The following is a 10,705-nucleotide window of genomic DNA, read 5'->3' as shown; positions in this document are numbered from 1 at the left end:
GCAGCATTTGTTCCTCTAAACAGAGCAGCATTTGTTCCTCTAAACACCTAAACAGAGCAGCATTTGTTCCTCTAAACACCTAAACAGAGCAGCCTTTGTTCCTCTAAACAGAGTAGCATTTGTTCCTCTAAACAACTAAACAGAGCAGCATTTGTTCCTCTAAATGGAGCAGCATTTGTTCCTCTAAACACCTAAACAGAGCAGCATTTGTTCCTCTAAACAGAGCAGCATTTGTTCCTCTAAACAGAGCAGCATTTGTTCCTCTGATACCTAAACAGAGCAGCATTTGTTCCTCTAAACATCTAAACAGCAGTATTTGTTCCTCTAAACAGAGCAGCATTTGTTCCTCTAAACACCTAAACAGAGCAGCATTTGTTCCTCTAAACACCTAAACAGCAGCATTTGATCCTATAAAAACCTAAACAGAGCAGCATTTGTTCCTCTAAACAGAGAAGCATTTGTTCCTCTAACAGAGCAGCATTTGTTCCTCTAACAGAGCAGCATTTGTTCCTCTAAACAGAGCAGCATTTGTTCCTCTAACAGAGCAGCATTTGTTCCTCTAAACAAAGCAGCATTTGTTCCTCTAAACACCTAAACAGAGCAGCATTTGTTCCTCTAACAGAGCAGCATTTGTTCCTCTAAACAGAGCAGCATTTGTTCCTCTAACAGAGCAGCATTTGTTCCTCTAAACAAAGCAGCATTTGTTCCTCTAAACACCTAAACAGAGCAGCATTTGTTCCTCTAAACAGAGCAGCATTTGTTCCTCTAACAGAGCAGCATTTGTTCCTCTAAACAGAGCAGCATTTGTTCCTCTAACAGAGCAGCATTTGTTCCTCTAACAGAGCAGCATTTGGACGACTCTCTGAAATGAGTGTTGACGTTTGGCTAAAATGTTTGGTCTGATTCTGACAACATAAGTTGTTTATGGCGGATGTCTTGGCCACATCTCCTAACTTAAACCCCTGTTACATCTCCTAACTTAAACCCCTGTGTTACATCTCCTAACTTAAACACCTGTTACATCTCCTAACTTAAACACCTGTTACATCTCCTAACTTAAACCCCTGTGTTACATCTCCTAACTTCAACCCCTGTTACATCTCCTAACTTCAACCCCTGTTACATCTCCTAACTTCAACCCCTGTTACATCTCCTAACTTCAACCCCTGTTACATCTCCTAACTTAAAGCCCTGTGTGTTAGAAGCAACTTCTGGTCTATGTTGGACTGACTGACTGGCTGACTGGCTGACGGACCGGTTGACTGACTGGCTGACCGGCTGACTGACTGGCTGACTGGTCTGGTGGTGTAACCCTGGATTCATGTGTGGTAATGGGAACAACGTGACTGACAGATGAAAGACAGTCCGAGGACACGGGCAGCATGACGTGTAGCAGCCAGCAGGACGGACACAGACAGACAGACAGACAGTTGAGAGGTGAGCAGTGTGGAGGCAACAGGACAGACAGACAGACTGTGTATTCATCATCATGTCATGAAGCACCTGACTCCCTCTGTTCTGTGGCCTCCCGCTGGGCAGGTCAGAGGTTAGAGGTCAAGCCCTGTACGCCCAGCACGCCCACAGACTGAGTGATGAGCCCAGATACACAGAACCATGATGGTGTTGATGCTCCACTAACCTCCCCAGTCTGACCTGGTTCTACCCGCTCTGTCCTCACAAAGACATGGACTGTGTCTGAAATGGCACCCTATTCCCTATATATATAGTGCTCTACTTTGGACCAGAGCCCTGAAATGGCACCCTATTCCCTATATATATAGTGCTCTACTTTGGACCAGAGCCCTGAAATGGCACCCTATTCCCTATATATATAGTGCTCTACTTTGGACCAGAGCCCTGAATGGCACCCTATTCCCTATATATATAGTGCTCTACTTTGGACCAGAGCCCTGAAATGGCACCCTATTCCCTATACATATAGTGCTCTACTTTGGACCAGAGCCCTGAAATGGCACCCTATTCCCTATACATATAGTGCTCTACTTTGGACCAGAGCCCTGGTCCCTGGTCAAACGTTGTTCACTAGGGAGCAGGTTGCCATTTGTGACAATAGCCTCTGTGCTCTGACAGGAGTGAGGTCACCCCTCCTCTATCCACCCCGCTGCTTATCATCAGAACTAGGTCAAAGGCAGGCCTGCCAAACTTCTCCTGAGTTACACCAATAACACGGGGATTGTTTCAAAGACCATATCTGGCTGTGCTGCTGTTGTTTTGGACTACACAGAGCTCACAGAGCTCACAGTGCAGAGCCTGGCCGAGCTCTGAGTCACGGAGAGGGGATGCTCACAGAGCTCACAGAGCTCACAGAACTCACAGTGCAGAGCCTGGCCGAGCTCTGAGTCACGGAGAGGGGATGCTGATGCTCACAGAACTCACAGTGCAGAGCCTGGCCGAGCTCTGAGTCACGGAGAGGGGATGCTGATGCTCACAGAACTCACAGTGCAGAGCCTGGCCGAGCTCTGAGTCACGGAGAGGGGATGCTGATGCTCACAGAGCTCACAGTGCAGAGCCTGGCCGAGCTCTGAGTCACGGAGAGGGGATGCTCACAGAGCTCACAGAGCTCACAGAACTCACAGTGCAGAGCCTGGCCGAGCTCTGAGTCACGGAGAGGGGATGCTGATGCTCACAGAACTCACAGTGCAGAGCCTGGCCGAGCTCTGAGTCACGGAGAGGGGATGCTGATGCTCACAGAGCTCACAGTGCAGAGCCTGGCCGAGCTCTGAGTCACGGAGAGGGGATGCTCACAGAGCTCACAGTGCAGAGCCTGGCCGAGCTCTGAGTCACGGAGAGGGGATGCTCACAGAGCTCACAGTGCAGAGCCTGGCCGAGCTCTGAGTCACAGAGAGGTGATGGTGATGCTCACAGAGCTCACAGTGCAGAGGCTGGCCGAGCTCTGAGTCACGGAGAGGGGATGCTGATGCTCACAGTGCAGAGCCTGGCCGAGCTCTGAGTCACATAGAGGTGATGGTGATGCTCACAGAGCTCACAGTGCAGAGGCTGGCCGAGCTCTGAGTCACAGAGAGGGGATCGCAGAGTCACACGCACACTGTCAGGTAACAATCTGTGCAGCTATTTAAGAGCCAAAACAACCTGTATTTGAATTCAATGTTTTTGGGGATTTTGTAATTCACATATTAAATCAATAAAGTCAAACATTAACTTATATTTCATGATTTGAAACTGTATTCAATGAATATTGCATTCAGTTTGAACATTTTATAGACTGTGGTAGGGTCTCCTGATGTCTCCTGATGTCCCACTGTGGTAGGGTCTCCTGATGTCTCCTGATGTCAGACTGTGGTAGGGTCTCCTGATGTCAGACTGTGGTAGGGTCTCCTGATGTCAGACTGTGGTAGGGTCTCCTGATGTCAGACTGTGGTAGGGTCTCCTGATGTCAGACTGTGGTAGGGTCTCCTGATGTCAGACTGTGGTAGGGTCTCCTGATGTCAGACTGTGGTAGGGTCTCCTGATGTCCCACTGTGGTAGGGTCTCCTGATGTCAGACTGTGGTAGGGTCTCCTGATGTCAGACTGTGGTAGGGTCTCCTGATGTCCCACTGTGGTAGGGTCTCCTGATGTCAGACTGTGGTAGGGTCTCCTGATGTCAGACTGCGGTAGGGTCTCCTGATGTCAGACTGCGGTAGGGTCTCCTGATGTCAGACTGTGGTAGGGTCTCCTGATGTCAGACTGTGGTAGGGTCTCCTGATGTCCCACTGTGGTAGGGTCTCCTGATGTCCCACTGTGGTAGGGTCTCCTGATGTCCCACTGTGGTAGGGTCTCCTGATGTCAGACTGTGGTAGGGTCTCCTGATGTCAGACTGTGGTAGGGTCTCCTGATGTCAGACTGTGGTAGGGTCTCCTGATGTCAGACTGTGGTAGGGTCTCCTGATGTCAGACTGTGGTAGGGTCTCCTGATGTCAGACTGTGGTAGGGTCTCCTGATGTCAGACTGTGGTAGGGTCTCCTGCATGCCAGACTGTGGTAGGGTCTCCTGATGTCAGACTGTGGTAGGGTCTCCTGATGTCAGACTGTGGTAGGGTCACCTGATGGCAGACTGTGGTAGGGTCTCCTGATGTCAGACTGTGGTAGGGTCTCCTGATGTCAGACTGTGGTAGGGTCTCCTGCATGTCAGACTGTGGTAGGGTCTCCTGCATGTCTCCTGATGTCAGACTGTGGTAGGGTCTCCTGATGTCCCACTGTGGTAGGGTCTCCTGCATGTCAGACTGTGGTAGGGTCTCCTGATGTCAGACTGTGATAGGGTCTCCTGATGCCAGACAGTGGTAGGGTCTCCTGATGTCTCCTGATGTCAGACTGTGGTAGGGTCTCCTGATGCCAGACTGTGGTAGGGTCTCCTGATGCCAGACTGTGGTAGGGTCTCCTGATGCCAGACTGTGGTAGGGTCTCCTGATGCCAGACTGTGGTAGGGTCTCCTGATGTCTCCTGATGTCAGACTGTGGTAGGGTCTCCGCATGTCAGACTGTGGTAGGGTCTCCTGATGTCAGACTGTGGTAGGGTCTCCTGATGTCAGACTGTGGTAGGGTCTCCTGATGTCAGACTGTGGTAGGGTCTCCTGATGTCAGACTGTGGTAGGGTCTCCTGATGTCAGACTGTGGTAGGGTCTCCTGATGTCAGACTGTGGTAGGGTCACCTGATGTCAGACTGTGGTAGGGTCTCCTGATGTCAGACTGTGGTAGGGTCTCCTGATGTCAGACTGTGGTAGGGTCTCCTGATGTCAGACTGTGGTAGGGTCTCCTGATGTCAGACTGTGGTAGGGTCTCCTGATGTCAGACTGTGGTAGGGTCTCCTGATGTCAGACTGTGGTAGGGTCTCCTGATGTCAGACTGTGGTAGGGTCTCCTGATGTCAGACTGTGGTAGGGTCTCCTGATGTCAGACTGTGGTAGGGTCTCCTGATGTCAGACTGTGGTAGGGTCTCCTGATGTCAGACTGTGGTAGGGTCTCCTGATGTCAGACTGTGGTAGGGTCTCCTGCATGTCAGACTGTGGTAGGGTCTCCTGATGTCAGACTGTGGTAGGGTCTCCTGATGTCAGACTGTGGTAGGGTCACCTGATGGCAGACTGTGGTAGGGTCTCCTGATGTCAGACTGTGGTAGGGTCTCCTGATGTCAGACTGTGGTAGGGTCTCCTGCATGTCAGACTGTGGTAGGGTCTCCTGCATGTCTCCTGATGTCAGACTGTGGTAGGGTCTCCTGATGTCCCACTGTGGTAGGGTCTCCTGCATGTCAGACTGTGGTAGGGTCTCCTGATGTCAGACTGTGATAGGGTCTCCTGATGCCAGACAGTGGTAGGGTCTCCTGATGTCTCCTGATGTCAGACTGTGGTAGGGTCTCCTGATGCCAGACTGTGGTAGGGTCTCCTGATGCCAGACTGTGGTAGGGTCTCCTGATGCCAGACTGTGGTAGGGTCTCCTGATGCCAGACTGTGGTAGGGTCTCCTGATGTCTCCTGATGTCAGACTGTGGTAGGGTCTCCGCATGTCAGACTGTGGTAGGGTCTCCTGATGTCAGACTGTGGTAGGGTCTCCTGATGTCAGACTGTGGTAGGGTCTCCTGATGTCAGACTGTGGTAGGGTCTCCTGATGTCAGACTGTGGTAGGGTCTCCTGATGTCAGACTGTGGTAGGGTCTCCTGATGTCAGACTGTGGTAGGGTCACCTGATGTCAGACTGTGGTAGGGTCTCCTGATGTCAGACTGTGGTAGGGTCTCCTGATGTCAGACTGTGGTAGGGTCTCCTGATGTCAGACTGTGGTAGGGTCTCCTGATGTCAGACTGTGGTAGGGTCTCCTGATGTCAGACTGTGGTAGGGTCTCCTGATGTCAGACTGTGGTAGGGTCTCCTGATGTCAGACTGTGGTAGGGTCTCCTGATGTCAGACTGTGGTAGGGTCTCCTGATGTCAGACTGTGGTAGGGTCTCCTGATGTCAGACTGTGGTAGGGTCTCCTGATGTCAGACTGTGGTAGGGTCTCCTGCATGTCAGACTGTGGTAGGGTCTCCTGATGTCAGACTGTGGTAGGGTCTCCTGATGTCAGACTGTGGTAGGGTCTCCTGATGTCAGACTGTGGTAGGGTCACCTGATGGCAGACTGTGGTAGGGTCTCCTGATGTCAGACTGTGGTAGGGTCTCCTGATGTCAGACTGTGGTAGGGTCTCCTGATGTCAGACTGTGGTAGGGTCTCCTGATGTCAGACTGTGGTAGGGTCTCCTGATGTCAGACTGTGGTAGGGTCTCCTGATGTCAGACTGTGGTAGGGTCTCCTGATGTCCCACTGTGGTAGGGTCTCCTGATGTCCCACTGTGGTAGGGTCTCCTGATGTCCCACTGTGGTAGGGTCTCCTGATGTCCCACTGTGGTAGGGTCTCCTGATGTCCCACTGTGGTAGGGTCTCCTGATGTCAGACTGTGGTAGGGTCTCCTGATGTCAGACTGTGGTAGGGTCTCCTGATGTCAGACTGTGGTAGGGTCTCCTGCATGCCAGACTGTGGTAGGGTCTCCTGATGTCAGACTGTGGTAGGGTCTCCTGATGTCAGACTGTGGTAGGGTCACCTGATGGCAGACTGTGGTAGGGTCTCCTGATGTCAGACTGTGGTAGGGTCTCCTGATGTCAGACTGTGGTAGGGTCTCCTGCATGTCAGACTGTGGTAGGGTCTCCTGCATGTCTCCTGATGTCAGACTGTGGTAGGGTCTCCTGATTGTCCCACTGTGGTAGGGTCTCCTGCATGTCAGACTGTGGTAGGGTCTCCTGATGTCAAGACTGTGGTAGGGTCTCCTGATGTCAGACTGTGGTAGGGTCTCCTGCATGTCAGACTGTGGTAGGGTCTCCTGATGTCAGACTGTGATAGGGTCTCCTGATGCCAGACAGTGGTAGGGTCTCCTGATGTCTCCTGATGTCAGACTGTGGTAGGGTCTCCTGATGCCAGACTGTGGTAGGGTCTCCTGATGCCAGACTGTTGGTAGGGTCTCCTGATGCCAGACTGTGGTAGGGTCTCCTGATGCCAGACTGTGGTAGGGTCTCCTGATGTCTCCTGATGTCAGACTGTGGTAGGGTCTCCGCATGTCAGACTGTGGTAGGGTCTCCTGATGTCAGACTGTGGTAGGGTCTCCTGATGTCAGACTGTGGTAGGGTCTCCTGATGTCAGACTGTGGTAGGGTCTCCTGATGTCAGGGACTGTGGTAGGGTCTCCTGATGTCAGACTGTGGTAGGGTCTCCTGATGTCAGACTGTGGTAGGGTCACCTGATGTCAGACTGTGGTAGGGTCTCCTGATGTCAGACTGTGGTAGGGTCTCCTGATGTCAGACTGTGGTAGGGTCTCCTGATGTCAGACTGTGGGTAGGGTCTCCTGATGTCAGACTGTGGTAGGGTCTCCTGATGTCAGACTGTGGTAGGGTCTCCTGATGTCAGACTGTGTAGGGTCTCCTGATGTCAGACTGTGGTAGGGTCTCCTGATGTCAGACTGTGGTAGGGTCTCCTGATGTCAGACTGTGGTAGGGTCTCCTGATGTCAGACTGTGGTAGGGTCTCCTGATGTCAGACTGTGGTAGGGTCTCTGCATGTCAGACTGTGGTAGGGTCTCCTGATGTCAGACTGTGGTAGGGTCTCCTGATGTCAGACTGTGGTAGGGTCACCTGATGGCAGACTGTGGTAGGGTCTCCTGATGTCAGACTGTGGTAGGGTCTCCTGATGTCAGACTGTGGTAGGGTCTCCTGATGTCAGACTGTGGTAGGGTCTCCTGATGTCAGACTGTGGTAGGGTCTCCTGATGTCAGACTGTGGTAGGGTCTCCTGATGTCAGACTGTGGTAGGGTCTCCTGATGTCAGACTGTGGTAGGGTCTCCTGATGTCAGACTGTGGTAGGGTCTCCTGATGTCAGACTGTGGTAGGGTCTCCTGATGTCAGACTGTGGTAGGGTCTCCTGATGTCAGACTGTGGTAGGGTCTCCTGATGTCAGACTGTGGTAGGGTCTCCTGATGTCAGACTGTGGTAGGGTCTCCTGATGTCCCACTGTGGTAGGGTCTCCTGATGTCAGACTGTGGTAGGGTCTCCTGCATGTCAGACTATGGTAGGGTCTCCTGATGTCTCCTGATGTCAGACTGTGGTAGGGTCTCCTGATGTCTCCTGATGTCAGACTGTGGTAGGGTCTCCTGATGTCAGACTGTGGTAGGGTCTCCTGATGTCAGACTATGGTAGGGTCTCCTGATGTCAGACTGTGGTAGGGTCTCCTGATGCCAGACTGTGGTAGGGTCTCCTGATGCCAGACTGTGGTAGGGTCTCCTGATGTCAGACTGTGGTAGGGTCTCCTGATGTCAGACTGTGGTAGGGTTTCCTGATGTCCCACTGTGGTAGGGTCTCCTGATGTCAGACTGTGGTAGGGTCTCCTGATGTCAGACTGTGGTAGGGTCTCCTGATGTCTCCTGATGTCAGACTGTGGTAGGGTCTCCTGATGTCAGACTGTGGTAGGGTCTCCTGATGTCAGACTGTGGTAGGGTCTCCTGATGTCTCCTGATGTCAGACTGTGGTAGGGTCTCCTGATGTCAGACTGTGGTAGGGTCTCCTGATGTCAGACTGTGGTAGGGTCTCCTGATGTCAGACTGTGGTAGGGTCTCCTGATGTCAGACTGTGGTAGGGTCTCCTGATGTCCCACTGTGGTAGGGTCTCCTGATGTCAGACTGTGGTAGGGTCTCCTGATGTCAGACTGTGGTAGGGTCACCTGATGTCCCACTGTGGTAGGGTCTCCTGATGTCAGACTGTGGTAGGGTCTCCTGATGTCAGACTGTGGTAGGGTCTCCTGATGTCAGACTGTGGTAGGGTCTCCTGATGTCAGACTGTGGTAGGGTCTCCTGCATGTCAGACTGTGGTAGGGTCTCCTGATGTCCCACTGTGGTAGGGTCTCCTGATGTCAGACTGTGGTAGGGTCTCCTGATGCCAGACTGTGGTAGGGTCTCCTGATGCCAGACTGTGGTAGGGTCTCCTGCATGCCAGACTGTGGTAGGGTCTCCTGCATGTCAGACTGTGGTAGGGTCTCCTGATGTCAGACTGTGTAGGGTCTCCTGATGTCAGACTGTGTTAGGGTCTCCTGATGTCAGACTGTGTTAGGGTCTCCTGATGTCAGACTGTGGTAGGGTCTCCTGATGTCAGACTGTGGTAGGGTCTCCTGATGTCAGACTGTGGTAGGGTCTCCTGCATGTCAGACTGTGGTAGGGTCTCCTGCATGTCAGACTGTGGTAGGGTCTCCTGATGTCTCCTGATGTCAGACTGTGGTAGGGTCTCCTGATGTCAGACTGTGGTAGGGTCTCCTGATGTCAGACTATGGTAGGGTCTCCTGATGTCAGACTGTGGTAGGGTCTCCTGATGCCAGACTGTGGTAGGGTCTCCTGATGCCAGACTGTGGTAGGGTCTCCTGATGTCAGACTGTGGTAGGGTCTCCTGATGTCAGACTGTGGTAGGGTTTCCTGATGTCCCACTGTGGTAGGGTCTCCTGATGTCAGACTGTGGTAGGGTCTCCTGATGTCAGACTGTGGTAGGGTCTCCTGATGTCTCCTGATGTCAGACTGTGGTAGGGTCTCCTGATGTCAGACTGTGGTAGGGTCTCCTGATGTCAGACTGTGGTAGGGTCTCCTGATGTCTCCTGATGTCAGACTGTGGTAGGGTCTCCTGATGTCAGACTGTGGTAGGGTCTCCTGATGTCAGACTGTGGTAGGGTCTCCTGATGTCAGACTGTGGTAGGGTCTCCTGATGTCAGACTGTGGTAGGGTCTCCTGATGTCAGACTGTGGTAGGGTCTCCTGATGTCAGACTGTGGTAGGGTCTCCTGATGTCCCACTGTGGTAGGGTCTCCTGATGTCAGACTGTGGTAGGGTCTCCTGATGTCAGACTGTGGTAGGGTCACCTGATGTCCCACTGTGGTAGGGTCTCCTGATGTCAGACTGTGGTAGGGTCTCCTGATGTCAGACTGTGGTAGGGTCTCCTGATGTCAGACTGTGGTAGGGTCTCCTGATGTCAGACTGTGGTAGGGTCTCCTGCATGTCAGACTGTGGTAGGGTCTCCTGATGTCCCACTGTGGTAGGGTCTCCTGATGTCAGACTGTGGTAGGGTCTCCTGATGCCAGACTGTGGTAGGGTCTCCTGATGCCAGACTGTGGTAGGGTCTCCTGCATGCCAGACTGTGGTAGGGTCTCCTGCATGTCAGACTGTGGTAGGGTCTCCTGATGTCAGACTGTGGTAGGGTCTCCTGATGTCAGACTGTGTTAGGGTCTCCTGATGTCAGACTGTGTTAGGGTCTCCTGATGTCAGACTGTGGTAGGGTCTCCTGATGTCAGACTGTGGTAGGGTCTCCTGATGTCAGACTGTAGTAGGGTCTCCTGATGTCAGACTGTGGTAGGGTCTCCTGCATGTCAGACTGTGGTAGGGTCTCCTGATGTCCCACTGTGGTAGGGTCTCCTGATGTCCCACTGTGGTAGGGTCTCCTGATGTCCCACTGTGGTAGGGTCTCCTGATGTCCCACTGTGGTAGGGTCTCCTGATGTCCCACTGTGGTAGGGTCTCCTGATGTCCCACTGTGGTAGGGTCTCCTGCATGTCCCACTGTAGTAGGGTCTCCTGATGTCAGACTGTGGTAGGGTCTCCTGATGTCAGACTGTGGTAGGGTCTCCTGATGTCAGACTGTGGTAGGGTCTCCTGATGTCA

This window comes from Oncorhynchus kisutch, unplaced genomic scaffold, assembly GCF_002021735.2.
Source record: "Oncorhynchus kisutch isolate 150728-3 unplaced genomic scaffold, Okis_V2 scaffold647, whole genome shotgun sequence".
NCBI lineage: Eukaryota > Metazoa > Chordata > Actinopteri > Salmoniformes > Salmonidae > Oncorhynchus > Oncorhynchus kisutch.
This window is presented reverse-complemented; position numbering follows the sequence as displayed.